At 35.2% G+C, this 22,483-nt stretch overlaps 1 non-coding gene across 10 annotated transcripts in view; it reads left to right on the forward strand.

Annotated features, from left to right (window-relative positions):
- Nucleotides 1-22,483, forward strand: part of LOC101865577 (adhesion G protein-coupled receptor L4) — a 118,266-nt gene that overhangs the window by 44,322 nt on the left and 51,461 nt on the right. For 6 of the 10 annotated variants that reach the window (XR_010577600.2, XR_010577606.2, XR_006691266.3 and 3 more), the window contains one exon: nt 18,018-18,170. The exons of 2 other annotated variants lie outside the window; for them this stretch is intronic. This is a non-coding gene — a transcript (adhesion G protein-coupled receptor L4). Of the gene's footprint in view, nt 1-7,793; nt 8,171-18,017; nt 18,171-22,483 lie in introns of those variants that run through there. 2 more of the 10 variants (XR_012429185.1, XR_010577609.2) reach the window with 2 other exon arrangements.

Raw genomic sequence — 22,483 nt, forward strand, 5'->3', positions numbered from 1 at the left:
AGTATTTTCATCTATAAAATGGGGGCAATGTCATTTTAAAGGTTTCTTTTAATATTTAAATGACAGAGTTAATTTACTGGCCTAGAACATAATAGGTGCTGAATCAATGTTGGCAATTGAATTCTTTTTATAAAAGATTGGTAGAAATGGATACAGGAGAGTTTAACACTTATAATCTCTTGTTATGTCCAGTTATTGGTCTTTGGAGTAGGTTATTTAAAAGAAGATTCTAGTTATACTTTTTGTTGGTAAATTATTTTATTGCTTGCTACAAAATTTGTGGGTTGTGAAATAGGAAAATTTTTTTTCTTTTTTTTAAATTAACACTTGATTGTTTTGGTAACTCCCAGGAAATAACTGTAATGTTAGCATGTTATTCTATGTGATTTCTCTTCTATTAGTCTGCAAAGTTTGTGTACTATAAATAAGCAAGTACAAGGAGTTAATGCTCCAAATATTTCTTTTTCTATCATAGTTAATATTGAATGATCAGTCAGTTTTTTGCCTAAATTTTATTCTTATAACAAAGTATCATACAAATTAGTTTTATTGGTCACATTTATGTGATTGCTTTCAAGATTTAAGAGTTAAATGACTTTAGCTTGTAAATTTAAAAAAACTCCTAAAATATATATTTGCATTTTACTAGAACTCTGGACTAGATAATTATAAACATCAAAAGGATTTCTATATTTTGAATTTGGTACATTTCTGTTTTTAATGATTAAAATCCTAGGGTATTTTACCTTCACAGTTTTTTTTTATTTAAGACTATTTAGAGTCACTCTCGTTTTTTGCTAAAAACAGTTCTACAGAGCATTAGAAAACTGGATAATTAATATCATCACTTTATAGGTGAGAAAACAAGAGACACAGAATTGAGTGGCTTATTCTTTCTGAAAATAAAATAATTCTATTGTAAATAAATCCAGGACTAGGGTTTATCTTCCCAATTTAAAGCCTTCATACTTTTAAGTTGTACCAATAAGCAGAGTTGCGTTCTGGTTACATATCTTTTCTCTTCCAAAATCTCTAATGTGAGTCATTTAGCCAGAACGAAGAAGTCCTCATTTTCAGTAAATGTGCACAGAAAAGTCATCAGGCATAACTAACTACTATCACAGTCATTTTTAAATGGATGTTTGAAAGAAACAACTTTGATACCATAACAGAAAACATTACAGAAGCAGAAAACAGTATTTTATTTGATGAGTTTAACAGTATTCCAACCAATAAATTGGCTGTCATCCTTGCCCAGTGTGAGGATAAGGTGGATAAGGACATGTAGATGCCCTCCTTGGTATGCCAATTTGCAATTAACCCATGACAGAGCACACAGTTGTACTATGATTGATGAAACATTTTAGAAAGAAAGAACTTAAATGAAAGAATTTTATTAGGTTTGGAAATGACATTGCTAACAGTAGTGCTAGGGGAAAATAAACATAAAAACATTTAAGTAGATAGTAGGAATGCAGCGTAATCTAAGCTGCCTACAATGCCCTTGCTATTTTCACTTACTTTTGCCTCATATATGGGGATGTAAACAACTTAATTCTAAGGTTATTGTGGGGCCTTTTCTGCTTTGTACTTTGATCAGAAATAGTGTCTGAAATAAAAATGAGATAACTCTAAGACTTCAGTGCTTGTCATAAAAGGCTGTTATTAAGCATAAACACAGCAACTGCATACTCTGAGCTAGAAAAGCACTAGAGTGATAAATAAATGTACATTTTACAATAATATCAGGATCACTCTGATCTTGAACATCCATTGAACATTCATTTTCAAGTTGGACAAAAGTTTTTGAATCAGTCTCCTTTGCTCTTAAGTAGTCATATCTTAAGTTATATATCAATTTTACCATCCCATATTGGGTCAGATCACTGTTCCAGAAAATAAGACATCATGTGTTTTTCCAGGTTCTGTAGTGTTAGTTAAATCATCTTAACACAGTTCAGTGTACCTAACCAGTGGCATAAGACTGCAAAACTGATGGAAGAAAGCAACTTCTAACTGACCCTTAGGCAATTATTATAGGACTGGAAGCCTGATATTTGATTACACTCAGTGTCATTTTCAATTTAAATAACTATAAATTACTCACATTTTTTGAATATCTATAATCTTTAAATCAATGAACTCATCTAAGAATTGAAGAAATTTCCACAGGTTTATTGCATGCCTAATAAACACTGTTTCTTCACCTGCTTTAATTATTTCTTGGGGCCTTGATTTTTACCATGTATACATTTATTTTCATCTTATTTTATGAAGAAATCATGTAAAATTGTCATAAGACTGATGATGTGAGATCTACTAGACATAAATGATAAGATAGTATTTCTGTAGCATGCTTTAAGATAAAAGCATATTTGTCTTAAAATATAAGCAAATGTCATATTTGATCTGGAGAGTATAAAACTTAAGAATTCAAGATTTATTTTCCATGGTCCCAAATTAGACTTCAAATATACAAATCCAGTTAGATGTTTCCATCTTGCTAAGGAGACTTCAAGAGACAGAGAAAGACAATGTTGACAGTATGCTGGGGGTGAGAATACTCCAATCTAGGCAGGATCTCTTCAGCTCCTTTCTGGGCTCAGAGAAGTTTGGGATCAGGTAGGCAAAGCAGACAGGTATCAAAGAAGCAAAGAGGTGTTGGGGCAAAGGGAATGCGGATTTTTGATTACTTATTATGCATGCATAGCCTCTGTGTTGCAATGTGAGCACCAGGAAGATTTAGATCTATAAAAAAATCCCATGCCAGCCCTTAAACAACTTGTCGATAATAGACGTTTGACATATTCATATGTGGTGAAATCATGAAAGCTTACTCTTGTGTTCACCTCATTGAACAAGAATTTATTGTTCATCTTTTATGTGACAGGTAATTTCCAGCAATTTCTCAAAATACAAGTAACAGTAAATTGTGATCTTTTTTCCTTGAGAATCTCACAGTTTAAAATAGAGGGCAGATTTGTGGAGAGTTTCTCAGCTTATAATAAAATATGAAAAGATTTCATACCCACAATAGCTTTGCATAGTAAGTTTTCTTAAGGAAAGATGAACTTCCATGAACATTTTTCTCAAGTAGATTGGCAAACTATTTTATACTAATCTGTTTGTTGCTTGTTTAGTTTTGTGTAGCCATAGAATTTAACAATATCCTCACTACTAGTGCATCTTATTCTGCATATTGAGATATCTGTCAAATTTGAAAGAATGTTACCTGAAGATGAAAAAATATCAGTGAAGTTAAATTCTGTATTCTTTTCTCTAAGCAAATAAAAACTATTTTCCCATATATACATATATATTTTATATATATACACATATACGTATATATATATATAAAAAACAGAAGACATGAATGCTATTTCACTACATTTTTAAAGAATAGTTGATGACTTATGGAAAATATCAAAAGAAAAAGATGTTACCCTAACATCGTCAATATAAAGTTTCAGCTTGGATGGAGAAGACAGGGGAGAGAGGCAAGGAAAGATGTCTTCAATCTGGGTTGGCAGGAGGAAGGGTGAAATCATGATGTGGATAGAAAGAACATGAGAGCCAAAATGGCTGCCATCTTCACAGATAAAGGCATACATAAGTAGGCTAAAACTTACCATATTTATTGTAGGAGAATATTTGGAGAGGTAAATGGAAATAACTAGTAGCTATTGAGTTACATTGCAGAGAGAAATCATGGGTAGAGGAAAAAAATGTAGGAGTGTCCTCAGTGGCAGTGGTTGAACACAGAAGGATGAATATGATCACTAAGGAGAAGGACAAAAGACTGCAAACTGAGGCATATTAGGAGCACATTAAATATTTATTTAATTATAGCCTGGAAAGCCAGGCCCAGTGGCTCATGACTATAATCCTAATACTTTGGGAGACCGAGGTGGGTGGATCACCTGAGGTCTGGAGTTCAAGACCAGCCTGACCAGCATCGTGATACCCTGTCTCTACCAAAAAATACAAAATTAGCCAGGCATGAAAGTGCATGCCTGTAATCCCAGCTACTTGGGAGGCTGAAGCAGGAGAATCTTTTGAACCCAGGAGGAGGGGGTTGCAGTGAGCTGAGATCTTGCCATTGCACTCCAGCCTGGGCAACAGGAGCGAAACTCCATCCAAAAAAAAAAAAAAAAAAAAAGAATTATAGCCTGGAATCCTGCCCACATTCTGATTCTCAAGCCATGTACCATGTTCTTTAACAGAGAAGGGAACAAAGGTTCTATATGCTTACCTAGTTATCTGCCTGCAAAGCTGCATTCACCCAGAAAGGGCATCTTTTTCTAAGTCATACAATGGTGCCATATAGGAACATCAGGGTTGCATGTGACCCTGATGTCCTGCTGCAAGACTGTTGTGAAGGCCATTAAAAATATGTCTGACGCCTGGCATACAGTAGGTCATTATCAAATGGTGTCTTAGAAAGTGAAACTTAGACTAAACAGAATCAAGTGACTTGAGCAGATCGCTTCTTGTTCAAACTGTCTTTCATGACTCATTAGGAGATCATACAGTCAAAGTAGCAGATCATTACCAGCACTTTAAAACATACTGAAGTACTCACGTCTGTAATCCCAGCACTTTGGGAGGCCAAGGTGGGCGGACTGAGGCAGAGACCAAGACCATCCTGGCGAATATGGTGAAACCGCGTCTCTACTAAAAATACAAAAATTAGCTGGGTGTGGTGGTGTGTACCTGTAGTCGCAGCTACTCAGGAGGCTGAGGCAAGAGAATCGCTTTCACACCCAGGAGGAGGAGTTTGCAGTGAGCCAAGATCGCACAACTGCACTTCAGCCTGGTGACAGTGAGACACCGTCTAAAAAAAAATAAATATTTAAGTACATAGAGTCATAAAAAAATGGAGCACACACAATAGCTGATGGAAAGATAAATATTTTGATGAAAAAAATTACTCAATTTTATTTATGAATAAATCCATATATGGGTGCATAAAATGAATTTCTTACTATAGATTTGTCTTAGTTCATTTTGATTGCTATAACAAAATACCATAAACTGTATATCTTGTAAACCACAAAAATGCATTGCTCACAGTTGCGGAAGCTGGAAAGTCTAAGATTAAAGCACTGGCAGATTCATTGTCTGGTGAGGACCGACTTTTTGGTGCCTTCATGCTGTACCCTTGCAGGGTGGAAGGGGTAAATGAGTTCTCTGGAGTCTCTTTCATTAGCGCACTAATCCCTGGAAAAGTTCCTAATTCCTAAAACCATCACCTTGGGGCTTAGGATTTCAACATACAATTTTGGGGGTGGGAAAACACAAACATCAGTCCATTGCAAAATTACTATAAAAAAAAATTGCAAAACGTTAAGAGGCACACATTAAAGTGGAAGAGTTAAAACAACATATCCAATTTCCTCTTAACTCTATGTCTTATTCACAGTTTGCTTTGTCATGTATATGATCTGAGACACAGGACAATTACGTTAAGTCACTCAATAAGGGTGTCAGAGTTATAATTATTGTTTCAAGAGCAAGGAATCAGATTCATTGTCCAATTTATGGTATATTCTAAAGGCCTATGGTTATCAGAAATCTAATTTAAGTATTTGTGTGATAACTTTAGATACTAGATATTTACAACATATATATAATCATAAAGTGCCATGTATACAGGTATGGTTTTAAATTCGGAATAGTTTTTGCAAAATTTAATAGTTTTAGAAAAACCATGATATAAATAGATTTTTTAAAGCCACATTTTTATTTCTGTAAAATACTTAATACAAGGATATGCCTTTATGCAAGCATTTTTCTTAAAAGATGCAAGAGATACTTTAACTCAGCAATAAGCAATGAGGAATAGGATTCATCTTTGTGTTTTTGGGGATGTTTCACTTCTTAAACTGCGGATATTATCTATTGTTAATGAATATTCTTCAAAATGTTATTTTGAATGGCTGTACACTTTTAGCTTATTCAAAATATTTATATTGGGCATTTAGGCTTTGACTTATTCTATATATATTAACTCTGTGAATATTCTTGTATATAACTTTTGACAGATCTCTGAACCTTGGAATTAATACCTATCAAAAAGGTTCATGGGAAAATATATGGCCACCTTTGGGCATCTTGATGTAAAAGTGTCTATCCTTGAGAAAGCAGGATATGTGAATGCTCTGATTATACTGACTCTGGTTTAGTATACTTTTATGGACAGTTTTAGGAAAGTAAAATGTTAAAATAAATGAGTCCAGACCAATAAAATACAAGGAAATACAAACTGAATTTCATTACTTCTATAAGGTGTTTGCTATTAAAAAAGAAAACAAGATCATGAGATCAGGCAGTCCACCAGTCCACAATATTCTGACATTTTGCCTAGGAGGTAAACACACGCAAAGGTCAGACTGGAGACATGACTAGCTGAAGATGTTAAGGATGATATGAATGTGTTTTTGCTATTTTGGCCCAATGACTGAGTCCAGTTTAGAAACTATTGGCCTGGCAAATGGTGGTCTTGAGTGTGGGATGGTGTTGTAACCAATTTGCCTACTTACTAATCACAGCTTAAAAAACTAATTTCTAAATATACTTTGACAATTTTGTAGCTGATAATTGGACTTTCATTTTCTATTTTTAGTTTCTTTATTAGTAAAGATAAATATTTATGTAGAACAATGAGCTATTTCTGATTTCTTGTATGAATTACATAAAGGCATACCTTGGAGATAACTGTAAATTTTGTTCTGACTACTGTCATAAAGCCAGTATCACAATAAACCAAGTCACACACTGACTTCAAAAATGAAGCCGCAGACCCTCGCAGTGAGTGTTACAGTCCTTAAAGATGGTGTGTCTGGGTTTTGTTCCTTCTGATGTTTGGACGTGTTCAGCGTTTCTTCCTTCCAGTGGGTTTGTGGTCTCCCTGGCTTCAGGAGTGAACCTGCACATCTTCGCGGTGAGTGTTACACCTCTTAAGGTGGCGCCTCTGGAGTCGTTCGTTCCTCCTGTCCGGAGTTGTTCATTCCTCCTGTGGGTTTGTGGTCTCGCTGGCCTCAGGAGTGAAGCTGCAGACCTTCACGGTGTTACCGCTCATAAAGGTGGCATGGACCCAAAGAATGAGCAGCAGCAAGACTTATTGCAAAGAGCAAAAGAACAAATTTTCCACAGCGTGGAAGTGGACCACAGCAGGTTGCCACTGCAGGCTAGGGCAGCCTGCTTTTATTCCCTTATCTGACCCCACCCACATCCTGCTGCTTGGTCTGTTTTACAGAGAGCTGATTGGTCTATTTTACAGAGAGCTGATTGGTCCATTTTGACAGAGTGCTGATTGGTGCATTTACAATCCCCGAGCTAGACAGAATGCTATACAGAAAAGTTCTCCAAGTCCCCACTAGATTAGCTAGATACAGAGTACTGATTGGTGCATTTACAAACCTTGAGCTAGGTACAGAGTACTGATTGGTGCATATACAATCCTCCAGCTAGACACAAAAGTTCTCCAAGTCCCCACCCTGCTCAGGAGCCTAGCTGGCTTTGCCTAGTTGATGCCACTGCAGGGACCCCTGCCTGTCAGTCCCGCCACACATGCCCGCACTACTCAGCCCTTGGGTGGTTGATGGGACCAGGCCATGGGACCAGGTGCCACGGAGCAGGGGGTGGCACCCATAGGGGAGGCCAGGGCCACATGGGTGTCCATGGCTGACAGATCTTGGGCTTGGCGGGCTGCAGGTCCTGAGCCTTGCCCGGCGGGGAGGCGGCTGAGACTCTGCCAGAATTTGAGTGGGGTGCATGAGGGCCAACAGTGCGGGGGGACCTGGCGCACACTTGGCAGCTGCTGGCCTGGGTGCTAAGCCCCTCACTGCCGGGACCGCGGCGCCAGCCAGCCGCTCAAAGTGCGGCTCACGGAGTCCGTGCCCACCCGGAACTCACGCTGGCCTGTGAGCGCCACAACGCAGCCCCAGTTCTCCCCCGTGCCTCTCCCTCCACAGCTTCCTGCAAGCAGAGGAAGCAGGCTCCGGCCTTGGCCAGCCCAGAGAGGGGCTCCCGTAGTGCAGTGGCTGGCTGAAGGACTCATCAAGCGTGGCCAGAGTGTAGGCCGAGGCCGAGGAGGCACCGAGAGCAAGCAAGGGCTGCTAGCATGTTGTCACCTCTCACTAATGCTATATACTGTTGGATACCAAATGTAATTCAAAGGCATATTAGAATATAATCTGGAAAAAGACTAGAGTCAATTGTTATTATATAGCAAAGAAAGTACAATGTATTTGTGTAAACAAATGCATACACTTTTAGTAAGTATAGATTAGATAAGTTTTTTCCAAACTATTTTATTGCATTGATAATGTGTGTTGAAATTTATGGCATCTTAAAATCAAGGAAACAAAGTCTCATTAATAAGTAAACCCAGCTGGCAGTGATGAAGGTGTGGAAAATCTCATCAACATAAGAGAGACTTCAGAAACTTTTCTAAGTAAATTAGTGCATTTTGGACATGAAAAAAATAACATTTTAAATCAGAAAAAAATGAATATGCAAAAATAATGATGAAAAAACTTACTCATTTTAGGAAAATAGATTTCAACTTCACAGTTTACAGTGAAGTAAATTGCATTATGATTCAGAGATTTTATTATAGGAAAAAACAAAAGCAATACAAAAGTATTACTAAACGTTTTTATAATGTTAGGAGTGTGAATGTTTTAAAATGCGATAGAAGATCATAAACAAGAAAGGAAAGGAATGCAAGACATGATTACAAAAAGATCTCTGCAGCTTGGGAAGCAAACAAGTAAACAGAACAAACTATGTCACAAATAAAGTTAAAAACAATTTTAAGTTTAATGTTTATATCATATCAGTGAGAGGCAATAGTTGATAATTGTTAAAAGGCTCTTGCAAATCTACAAGAAAATTAATAATGCCCGAGCAAAAGACACGAAGAGCCAGTTAACAAAAGCAAAAACAAAATATAAATATCATGTAAATATACAAGAGGGTTCTGTCCTCAGCAATATTTGAGTACATAATCTCAACATGATTATAGAAATGAGATCTTATACTTTGTCTATCACATTGAAATTGAATGCAAAGGAATTGAGAAATATGCACATCTCATTCATTACTAAATATCTACAAAGTTCCTGAAGAGTAGTTTGGCCATGCTGATCAAAGTTTCATGATTTAGAATAATACTTATGTTGTTTTTCTCAAGTAGCCTTTACTACATTGAAAAAAGTTTTCTCCTATCTGATGAATTTTATTAATTACATTTTTGGTATCTATTGACATAAGCACAAATTTTTTAGTAAGTTGGGTGTATCAGATTCATAAAAAGGAAAATTAAAATATTCAGCTATTATTGCACCTTTGTCTATTTCCCTTTGAATGTCATGTAATTTGTTTCTCTATAGCTTTTAAGCTAAAATGCTGTGTTTAAGTTCTATATTTCTAACTACAATTTTTTAATAAACTGAACTTTTAGTGATATAATGTGCTTTCTTAAATTCTACTTTCATATTATGTGCCATCCATATTTTCTTTGTCTGTTGAAATTTTCAAGGTTGTTTCCATTTAAAATTTAAGTATGTTTATTATTAACAAAATATAATTGGACTTTGTTTGCAACCTAATCTGACATGCTGTGTCTTATGGGGAAAGGCATGTCTTCCTCATTTAGTGTAACAGTTGATATACTTGATTGCTATTCTTATTCCATCAAAATTGTTTAATGGTAGCTAATTTGTTTTTACTTAGAGTTTTGTTTTTTCTCTTATATTAGATTTTGTAGGCTTACTTTATCTCTTTTTCCCCTGTTTTCTTTTTTAATTCAATGGTGAATTTTTGGTACATTTCTCTTTCCAGATACTTACAATAAATTCCATATTTTTGTCCTTTACTAAAATTAGATAATGAGTCTTCTTTCTTCCAGTGTGTTTTACTTGCCTGCTGTGCTCCACCCTCGCCCTAACTAAAGTAATATGAACCCTACTAGATGCAGACTATTTATTTATTTTTATTTATTATTTTATTTTTTTTCTGAGACAGAGTTTTGCTCTTGTTGCCCAGGCTGGAGTGCAATGGCATGACCTTGGCTCACTGCAACCTCCGCCTCCCAGGTTCAAGAGATTCTCCTGCCTCAGCCTCCCAAGTAGATGGGATTATAAGCATGTGCCACCATGCCCAGCTGATTTTGTATTTTTAGTAGAGATAAGGTTTCACCATGTTGGCCAGGCTGGTTTCAAACTCCTGACCTCAGGTGATCCGCCTGCCTTGACCTCCCAACGTGCTGGGATTACAGGCTGGAGCAACCTCGCCCGCCTGGTGCAGACTATTTATTAGTTTCTCTTTTCAGCATATATCCTATGAGAGTCCTAATTAGCACGTAAGTTATGTGTTCATGATCACACAGTCATCATCTATTTGAATTTATTGTATTGCAGGGCTTATTGTCCACCATTTTTACCTCTCCATCTAATCTTCCCCTATATAAAATTCTGTCTCCTGAATTCATTGGTATTTGGTTAGAATACTGTTTTGAATATTTTCTTCACACACACTGCATGAGTGATCTACTCTCTGAATCCATGTGTTTCTACAAATGTCTTTCATCGTGTTCAGAGAACAGTTTCTTTAGCAGGTTAGAGAATTATAAAGACACACTCATTTTATCTTAGTGACATACATGTTACTCTATTGTCTTTCAGTGATATTAGCAAGAATCTGATACTATTCTAATAGTTTTTCTTTTGTGAACTAGCAACATTTGTTTTGCAACTGAGAACTTGTAAGATTTTTCTACCAATGATTTAATTTTCCCCATCGAATATGCATTACTTCAATGATTAGAAACAAAATTCAATAAAACTAGGTCCTCAAAAACAACTTCATAGCCATCATGTAAGTCCCAGAGATACTATAAGAGCATTACTCATCTTTACTGTACCGTCGATTGATAGATACAGTAGACTGACAGTTTTAAAGTCTTTGGTCATTTGAAATAAATGTGTACAATTTTGTCCTATCGTGCAATGAGCAAGACAAGTGATTTCCAATATGTACAAACATAAGATTGTTTCATTTCATTTACCTTCTCTACTTATACTTCATTTTGTTTGTTTTTCTAATATGTGTATATTAATAGTTCTGACAAAGAGAACCAAAAAATTGGTAATAATATAAAATGGGAACATTTTCTTAAGTGCTACATTTCCTTCAGAAAATAAGTAAGTGTAAACAGAAACAGAGACTATTCTATACAGGTACTGTTTGTTTGTTTTTTTCCTGGCTTATACATATTTTTCAAAGTCTGACTCATAGTCAAAGGGACATTTTTCCTTCAAAAAGTTTTTGAAATGGACCAGCAGTTTCAAGCACTTTAAAAATTCATTCCCAATGAAGATACTGAAAAATAATAATAAATACCCAGCACAAACGTTTTATTCTTGTATAACTCTGCTTTATTTTATCTTTACAATTGTAACACTTCTCATTTGATGAATTTTACATTTCCTTTAATAAATTGAACTTGAGTTCATGGTCAAGGAAATGTGAGTTACATTATGTGCTTTATAATCAACAATGCAAATGTGAGAAGTGTATCTTCAGTATTGGATATCTGTTTTTATCTGACTTGTTAATCAATAATTCTGCACATGGGAGGATATATATTCTGTCCTGCACTTAAAGATTCAGGTGCAAAAGCAATTTCCTGAGGGGAAGAAAAATGTAATTCTGTATCTTCCTTTTGGTACCTTTCCTTCTCTTATAAAGAGCATGCTTTTCATTTCATGAATTTTACATTTCCTTTAATAAACTGAACTTGAGTTCATGGTCAAGGAAATGTGAGTTTACACTATGAGCTTTATAAGTCTATTAATTGTCCTGACTGATTGAATCCATCCTGGATTCATTGTAGTTCTTTTTTTCTCTCCTTTCTGGTGATCTTTTCTTCCTCCTTATCTCTTTACCTGTATTTTTGCCTTGGTATTCACAAAATAAATACAAACCATAGAAAGTTCATAATTGAGAAGGATAATGATGATTTTTTAAAGTCCCTCATAGTACTGATATGGAAAGAGAATTCCCAGTGCTGTTGAAAACAAATGAGCCCAGCAGCTGCATTGGGGAAAAAGAGGGGGGAAAAAAGTTTTCTATGTTACTGTTACTCCACCTTTGAGACAGAGGGCCTGTTTCACAAGGAATCACATAATGGTTATGGTCATTTTAGTGTTTAAATTTACGGAGCAACACTGGCAATCACGTCCAAAGGGAAAATGTGTACAGGAGTGATGCTGCTGTTAAGGTTCCATAGATTTCAAGTTGTTATAATCAATTCGAGCCCGGCCAGTAATATCTCAAGTGATAAAAAAAAGAGACGATTCTTTTTTCTTTTTATTTTTCTCCATTTTTGGTCAATACATTAAAAAATGAAATACAAACTAAAATCTTATTAAGATTCTGGAATACCAGTGTCTTATAAAGCAAATAAACTTCTATCCTATTATACAAAGAAGGTAACATAATCATAAGGTTTGTGGTCAAAAATGTTTCATTACTAGGGGCCTCAATATCACTCTTGAATTTGGAGAATTATATGCTCACTCTTTATGTCTTATTAACAAGTACACTTTATGATAAAGTACACTTCACTCTTCAATGCTAAAAAATAACTCGGGCTTTGGAGTCAGACAGTCTTAAGCATAAAAACTGTCTACCGGATTCTCTTTCTACACTAGCATGATTTAACCCATCTGAGCTTTAGTTTCCTCTTAAGTAAAATGAAGACAATATCAATCATTGCATTGTTGCAACAATTAAGTAAAATAAAATATGCCATTTAACAGAGTGCTTGAAATACATGTTTTCTCTGAAATAATTCTTTCATACTATCGGGTATAAATCTTGTTAATCTACTTGTTGATGTAACTCCAAAATTACTAAACAAGTAGCTAACCATAAACAACAGAAACAAAGTGCCTACAAATATTTTGAAAATATATTTTAGACATATGCATCTGTTTGTTATGTTAACCCCCCATGTAGTTTACTGGCAAGTTGGGCTGAACCATGTGGAACCCTAAAGGCTTTTTCTGGTCAATGCTGAAAGCAAAAATACATGGAGAGGCTTCCTTTGTCGTTTTTCTCTGCCTTCACATCCTACCCTCAATCCTCTGCGCTTTATCACTTGATTGGTAAGAAGAAGCAAACATAAGGAAGAAGACATGAAGGACAACAAAAAATGGAGGGTGGGAGGCAAAACAAGAGCACAATAATGCTCATACTCATGCTTGTAAGCTGAGATAGAACATGGGGAGTTAGAAGGAGAGGAAAGGGGTCCATTTAGAGATGAAGCACAAAGAAAAACAGCAGGCTTGCCCCTTTTCTCAGGAGCTGAGAAATACCATGCTCTTGAATCTGACTCATGCTGTGGAAGAGAAGAAGGGAGTCGTGAGCTTTCTCCTACGAATAGACAATTTATGACTGTATAGTTGACTGTGGAACTATTGATACGCCTTCTGAAATGTCCTCAGTTAATTAAGGCACATCAACTTTTTATGGCCAAAAGTGACTCCCCATCTTACCCTGCAAGAATGTTCCTCCTCTGCTTCTCCCTGTTCTGATAAGAGGATCAATTTATCCACCAGATCCCTCCAAGTCAGAACGTGGATTTCATTTTTGCTGCTCCTCTCTCTTCAGCCAACTCAAATATCCATTCAATCTCCAATCCCCATTGATATTTTAAGATTATTTTATTATGAAAAATTTAAAATATAGACAAGAAAAATATGATATAAAAATTTGTATGTAGCCATCACTTGTTTAATCCTACCCTCTTTTCTTTATCTTCTCCAAATCAGACTCGTAACACCTAAATATGTCTGAAATATTCCTACTTCTTCCTCGTTGATTCTGCTTTGGTTAGTTCCTCAAGTCTTCTAGTGTTCTACCAGAGCTACTTGGGCCTTAGTTTTCTTTATACTTGAAAATGTGTTTGGAAACTCAAATCCAATCATATTTATCCTCTACATAAAATCTGTTGATGGACATCCTTTACCCACTGGATATAATTCCAAATTCTTGGCAAGCGTTTTCTCAGTTTCAGCCATGCCTACCTGCACAGATTCTTGCCCTGAAGCCTCGTGCCCAGTGTCTGACAGTACAATTCTCCTCTAAATTATGCTGTTCCTGCAGGCCTCCAGGCATTTAGGTAAACTTTTTCCTTTGCCTGATTGGATTGTGGGGACCCCTTTTGTTTGTCTAAACTCTTGCTTATACTTCAGTGCCTGACTGCAAACATCACTTCCTTTTCTAATACTTCTCTGTCAATAATCTTTACACTTTGATCTTGCAAATGACCTGAGGAAGCTGTTTTCTTCCAGTTGCCACTGTACTACTAAATACCTCTTTTATTTTTGACACACACTACAATCTAATAATTTGGATGTTGGTACATCATCTCCAGTAGCTATGGATACCTTTAAGTTAGGAGCTGTGTGTATGCCTGTGTCTTGCTGTGCTTAACTCAGTGTGTCAGAGGTGAACCAGGAAGAATTTTTTCTCAGAGAATACCAAATATTTTTCCTTATTAGAACAATTTGATAACATTTTAAAATATATCTCCAATATAATCGTATTTTAAAGAATTTTTCAAGGGACATCTTAATCTAAGTAGTTTATTTTACAATCCACCAAAATTATACAGTGAGTTACAGGGATTAGGTAGTATAACTGGTGAACTGATTTGAACATTAGAAATAAGAGTGCCCAAGAAGCAGAATTTTATTTTTCTATATTATACCCATCCAGAGAAACTTTCTCCTTGAAGATTAATTATTATGAAGTTGGACCCTGGAAAGTTTAAGGCAATTTAAATAATTCATTTTATATATTACTTCACAAAGATAATTTCTTGCCTATCTCCACTATCTTGAGGGAAGAGAGAGGTTACTTTCAGATAAGTGGTATTTTACCGAACAAGATTTGAGTTGGACCATTAGGGAATTTGTCCATATCATATATCCAGCCCAGAAGATAGGGAGGTAGATAAGGAAATATTTTTCTTTCCAAATTCTTGATAAGAAAGCAAAGAGGTCAAGCGCTCAAAACCATACAGCAGGAAGAGACACAAACATTAATAGCAACTTTTGTTTTTTTCTACCTGTTAATGTAGTACCCAAGACCAGTAACAATATTTTAGAGTTAAGCAACATATTGGCAAGTTAATATTTTACAAACAGTCAGTTAGGTGATATAAAGTGGTTCATTTTCTTGGACTCCAACCAATACCTCAGACCTCATGAGTTCTTTTTCTCTATATTTTTGCATATCATTTTTGCAGCTATAGCCCACAAGGGATACAATCCTCATCGTCCTCTATATTACCAATAACTGATATGAGAGCCAATTTCTTTTAAAGTTTAATATCAACTTCTCCCAGTATGCCATGAATGGAGTCAAATTTAAAGATAAAAATGAAAACTTTTATTTTAATAAAAACTCAATTATATGCTTCTGTGTTAACTTGCCTTTAGAATGTGAACTCTGACAGCAGGGCACAGATCCTGACTTTTTGATTAATTTTTACTTATTTCCCAGTATAGACATATTCACTTTTGGGAACTGGGAAACTCCATAAATATGTGAGTAACTGAATGATTGAATCAAACCTAATATGGTTCAACTATTTTGCTTATTTTCAATTTGTGAGCCACTCTCAGTTAATTTTAAGAAACTAATTTCTATTTTATGCATACATAGACATACATATCTACTTTTTGAGTATATATAGCCATATAGAGTTGCATCATATATTTATTTATACAAAATAGGTAAATTAATTAAATACATACATGTTAATAAAGTATTTTCAGCATTTTGTAGAAGACCATTCACAATTTTTCTTACTTTATTGCCCTATTTCAGCAATTTTTCTCTCTTCCTCCTACCTCCATATGTTGTGCTTTAGGGGCATTTGACAAGTGCCTGGTGAAATGCTAAATCTAAACACAGAGTCTTAAATATGCTTTAAAATTTTTTTTTAATTTTAAATTTTTTAAGTGAGTGTGTACTTACTGGTACCACAAGCTACACAACACCACTTTCTATTGCCTGGTTCTGATGGAATCAAACTTTTACATTACTTGCCTGGCCTATAGAAACTTTTGATAACTCAACCTTCTTTGTTCTTTCATATCTCAAAGTTGTTAGTCTCCAGGAGAAGCTCAAAATTCTTCCCTTGCTGCTCTGCTCTTCTGTCTTCCCAATAATAAATCAGCTCAAATGCTAGGGATTAAAATTTTCAAGGGAATTTGAGATTCCCTCTCAACCTGCCAGGAAGGTATCTATGGTAAAATAAAAAGCGATCTGATGCCACAAAGAAAAAACTCTTAGATATGATGCCTGGGCTCCGTCTGCTCTATTTTTTCTCATCAGTTAAAGATAGTAATACCTACCTTCTAGAGCTTCTATAAAGCATTAAGCTAATTAATATTTATAAAACATTTAGAATATATCTTCAACTTTTAGTGATTACTATATGTGAGCAATAGCCAGTATATGAATTAAATGTTACACAACTCACCCTTTAAAAAGAAATTAAGCCTGGTTTGAATAAAATGAAGAATAAAGATTCCAGACATTTTTCAAACCTGACTTGTTTTTACAATTCCCCTATGATTTCTCTCTGTGCTCCCCAATTAGGCTCCTTACAATCTTCAGAATATCCCAGTCACTTTTCTGCCTGCACTTTTGTCCAAAATTTTTTATTCCTTTAGTTTCCTTTCTTCGTCTCTTTCTCTCTAATACTTACCTATCCTATATTCTCCAGTTTTAGTCTATAGGTTTTCTAGGGCTGCCATAAAAAATTATGACCAAATTAGTGGCTTAAAATATCAGAAATTTATTCTCTCACAGTTCTGGAGGCTAAAAGTCTAAAATCAAGGTGTCAGCAGAACCATGCTGCTTCAAAAACGTAAAAACATCTAGGGAAGAATCCTTCTTTGCCCCCTCTAACTTTTGTGGTTGCCAGCTATCCTTGTCATTCTTTGACTTGCAGTTACATCTTTTAATCTCTGCCTCTGTCTTCACAAAGTCATCTCTTCTGTGTCTCTATGTCCAAATTTCCCTCCTTCTGTAAGGATGTCAATCATTGAATTACACACCATAATCAAGTCTGACCTTGTTTTTCTTTAATTACATATCCAAAGGGCCTATTTCAAACAATGTCACATTCATAGACACCTTGGGGTTGGGATTTGAGCTATGTTTTTTAACCCACAACAGGGTTTCATGTCACTGGAAAATATTCTCCTCCAGACCATTATGATCATCTCTAAGCAGCACATATATTCCAATCAATTTATTTAACAGATAATATAAATTTGCCTTCTGATATTTAAAAAGGGGTTACGAATCTTTGTCATCCCTGATAAATTATATTGTAAGAGTATAAAGGTAAAGACTGTCTTATTTACTTTTTAATTTATTGTATTGTATACTCTTCTGTGGACCAATATAATGCATATAGTTGTAAATAAATGCCTTAATGAATACATGAAAAGATTGCATGCTGAGTAATGCAAATTTTTTCTGTGGAACAATGGATGAAAATAAATAATACATGATAAGCACATGTCAATTTGTAATTTCTGATTTTTCATTTTTAATTTATATTGTGCTTTTGATGGATTATAAAGAGTACTATAAATTCAAAATGAGCATATATTTGTTGACATGGTTATAATTAAATTACATATAAAAATTTGAAAGATATTGCCACATAGATTTAATAGTTACATCTAGTGTTTTAAAGTAAGAGATCCTATTTTGCTTTGCAAATACAAAGAAGATCTCATATTATAAACAAGAAGAAGACAAGTGTGGAATACGGATTCTTTAGTACTAAGGTTTGTACATATAAACATTATATATCTTAAACTATTTAACAGTAAAAATTCCAAAATACTGATGGAAAATAGTCGGAATTTATGTCAATTCTATAAAAATAATCTTTTAAATTGATATGCCAACAGATGATAATGAATGTGGAAATTTAACTCAGTCCTGTGGTGAAAATGCTAATTGCACTAACACAGAAGGAAGTTATTATTGTATGTGTGTACCTGGCTTCAGATCCAGCAGTAACCAAGACAGGTTTATCACTAATGATGGAACCATCTGTATAGGTAAGTTCGGTTATCTAAGTTAGAATTTGCACATATCTCTTATTGTTTATTATCCCCAGAGGTAAAACATATTCAAACCAAATTCTGCCAGACCTTGATTGTACCCTAGGTGTTAAGTACTTTCAGAAGTTTACTTAATGTCTTTATTTCTCCAGTGTGTTAAAGTCTATGGGATATTTATCCGAGGATACAGGAAAAAGGCTTTTTTTTTAATTTTTGAGAGAATAAGTTTGCAAAAATATAAAATAAAAGAGAGAGAAATGTTCATGGAGCCTTGAGATCTAGTGTAGTGGCAAACAACAGAATAAATGTTTATACTTTAGAATAATTTAATACTTCAAGAAAATTGTCATTTGCATTAAAAGATATTGATGCCTTTGGAAATACGCACCCTGTGATGGGTTCTACATATTTTTCAGACAATCATCATTTATAAAATAATTGTTCTAGTGGTTTTATCTCTGCTTTGATAAAAGTCACACTTCAGATACGCATTAAGTTTTTCTGAACACTATAGTCAGAAAATTATTTATAAAATCATGTAGGGTCACGAAAACATCCTTTGTAGGAAAAATAATTTCAATGTAATTTTTAAGTGATTGTTCACTTATTGTGGGTCTAAAGGGAGGACCTAGACGATTTTTAAAAATATCCTTCTGTTGTAATTTGGTCATGCATGTGATTGATCAGATCCTAGAGAATTGGATTCCAGCCTGAGAAAAAATAATTATTTACAAACTTCAACAGATGAATAATTTTCAGAAGCGAATTCTCTGGAGCCAAAGACTTTAACTTTGAAAATAAATTTTAAATCATCTTAAGCATGGTTTCCAAAAAATATTCAACTCATCAATAACTATTATAATTAATTATGATTGGTAATCTACAAAATTAATAGGTATGCAGAGGCCCTGAGAATGTAATCATGTAGCCAAGGTTAGACATGGGAATAGAATTCAGGAACCTACATGCAACATAGAGAAGGCTAATGTGCTGCTTCTAAATTATATAGCTAGATAAAAGAGATAGATATTCAAGTTAATCTCGATCACACTAAAGCCTTTGATTAGTGTCCTAGTGAGACCTTTTTTTTTTTTTTGAGACAGAGTCTCGCTCTGTCACCCAGGCTGGAGTGCAGTCGTGGGATTTTGGCTCACTGCAACCTCCGCCTCCCAGGTTCAAGCAGTTCTCCTTCCTCGGCCTCCCAGGTAGCTGGGACTACAGGTGCATGCCGCCACACCTGGCTAATTTTTTGTATTTTAGTAGAAATAGGGTTTTACCGTGTTTCCCAGGCTGGTCTCAAACTCCTGAGCTCAGGCAATCTGCCCGCCTCGGTCTCTTGAAGTGCTAGGATGGTAAGCTATGAGACAATATTCAAAATATGTATATGTGAAATGTCTGTATTAAAGAAATCATCCAGTCTCATGTACCCACGCTTCACAACATTTACTCTGCTATGTAAAAAAAGGGAGATTTTATTTTCCTCATTTTATTGCCAATGAAGTGAAGGGCTACTCTAGATTCATACATTTTGGATAAAGGTAAGGCTAGACTCTCAGTTTTATATCTAAAAACCCTTTGTTATTTCCATGGAATACTTAAATGTGTAGTAGACCATTCAAATATCTCTTTGATCTGAATCATCCAGATACACTGGATCAAACTTTGCAAGGGTATAAAATATTTAAACATATGAGAAAATAATGCTATTACTGTTGAATGGTAAATTTACCTTTAGTGTTTCTAGAGAAAAGTTTTATTGCAATATAGCATAATAACATACTCAGGAAATAGGAATCAATGAGATTCTGCCCAGAAAACTTACAGTACTTCACCGTTTGTTCTTCTCAAGCCTATATTATTGTTATAGTCTTAGAATGTCATATAATGTGCTTTTTACCTTTAGTAGTTCAGTTCTAATATGTAGCCCTGCAAACTTTAGTGGAAATGTTCCAGTCAGTGAAGAAGTCTAACGTGTAACAACTTAATCACTGTAATTTAATACAGTTTTAACTTTGCTCTCCATTCCCTAATGTCTCTTGTTTGTAGAATACATCTGTCTTTTTATTTGATCATGTTTACTTTTAATAATTCTCAACTCACAAAGGGTTATATTTCTCTGTTCATGTTCCTTGAAGTAGAGAATTTCTGCACTAGAAAACACTGAATCATAGATACAGAGAAAACACAAACACACAAAGATGACTGAATGGCAACATTTTATGGGGGTAGTATATTTGTAATTGAAGACTCTTTCTCTTGATACTCAATTTCTATTGTGGTAAGGTGGAATGGACCTAAGTTTGTGCTAATTCCCTTTTTAGCTATTTTAAGTAGTCGGCAAATGCACTAACCTTATTAAAGCCTAATGCCCAATATTGAGCCCTTCTGTTTCTACCTGGTTTTTTTTGATGGATTATTCAGTGAAAAACTCGTTCTCTAGAAAAATGTTATTTCTCATCAATTTTTGTTGTCCTTAAGGATTAAGCTTTTTTGAGAAGCAGTGTAGCTATTTCGTTTTATTTCAGTCCTGCAGTAATTTTTGTTGCACAATATCATAATCCTCAGGGAATCTGAACAGAGAAACATAAATCTATTTCCTTTTGCATTAGTATATCACCTTACAGTGTATTGCTTCTGATTTGAAATTTTAGCTTATCCTAAAATTTGACATTTCTGGTAATTGTAGTCATTAAAGTCTCTATGAATAAAAAATGGAAGACTTTGATATAGGGCAAGACATGACTCAAGCAAAATTCTTTACCTTTAGTCCACATTCAAATACTGTTTTCCACACATAAGGTCATTTTGCTGCAGAAGGAGCTGGGTGAGATTTAGCACTGCACATATTTCTCCTCCCCTTGGAATCACAGTAAAACGGAACTTCAGAAGTCCAGCTCCTGAGAAACCTAGTTACACACCAGAATTTCACAAATGGGAAAGTTGAGACATCCAATAGTAAAGTTAATCTGCTGAAACCAAATTAATAGAAGCCATGAGTTCCTTCAATTTCACCATGTCTTTTATAGCTTTGTTTACTGCTTGTCATGTCCTACTGCCTGGAGTACTCTATGATAATTGTAGATTTTTTTTCTAGCTTTGAATAATATTAAATTTTGTCTTTGAAAATTATTTACTATAATTGAACATTTTATCTTTCTTTGGCAGTCTGTGAGTTACACATTAGAAAACTCTATTATTGATCATAATAAGAATCATAACCATCATATGATCATGTTTTGAAGGAAGATTATGATAAAATGTTGCTGGATTGGCTAATTATACACATGAAAAAACATGACATTATTATCATCATCATTATTATTATTATTTTTGAGCTGAGGTCTCACTCTGTTACCCAGGCTGGAGTGCATTGGTGCAGTTATGGTTCACTGAAACCTGGAACTTCTGGGGTCAAGTGACCTTTCTGTATCAGCTTCCCAAATAGCTGGGACTACACTCCACAACACCTTGTCTGACTAATTTTTAAATTTTTTTTAGTAGAGAGAGGGTCTTGCTATGTTGCGCAGCCTGGTCTCAAACTCCTGGAATCAAGTGGTTCTGCTGTCTCAGCCTCCTAAAGTGCTGGGATTACAGGTGTGAGCCACTATGCACAACCAAGCATCACCTGTTAACAGAAATGTTGCAAATGAGTTAAGATTGTTAACGATATGCTTGCATTTAGTGATATCAAATTGTTAATTTAAAATCAAATTGTAAGTTGGTCGTGAGGAAAATGGGTCAATCAGTAAATCAGGTCTGTCAAATCTAGCCGGACTTAAATAATTACCTAACAGAGATTTAGCTTTCATTATGATAGGAAAGAGGTTTTTTTTAATAGATTTGGAGATTACCTAGATATGGTAACCTAAAAGAAAACACTCTTTATTTATCTGTATCTTAAAACATACTACACAAAGCTCCTGCTATTAGGAAAATATGCAATATGAGTAGAATCACCAGTCCTGATTTTCCAGTTACAGTATCAGGTGGCAGTGATATCCTAGGCACTATTCCACCTTCCCATACATTTTCTTGTTTGTTTATGAGGTAGAACTCTTTTGGGTTAGAAGCTGTCTTCTTTTTGAGACGGAGTCTGGCTCTGTCATCCAGGCTGGAGTGCAGTGGCGTGATCTGGGCTCACTGCAAGCCCTGCCTCCCGGGTTCACGCCATTCTCCTGCCTCAGCCTCCCGAGTAGCTGGGACTACAGGCGCCCGCCCGCCACCACGCCCAGCTAATCTTTTGTGTTTTTAGTAGAGACGGGGTTTCACCATGTTAGCCAGGATTCTCTCGATCTCCTGACCTCGTGATC

Source organism: Macaca fascicularis, chromosome 1, assembly GCF_037993035.2.
Source record: "Macaca fascicularis isolate 582-1 chromosome 1, T2T-MFA8v1.1".
NCBI classification, from domain to species: Eukaryota; Metazoa; Chordata; class Mammalia; order Primates; family Cercopithecidae; genus Macaca; species Macaca fascicularis.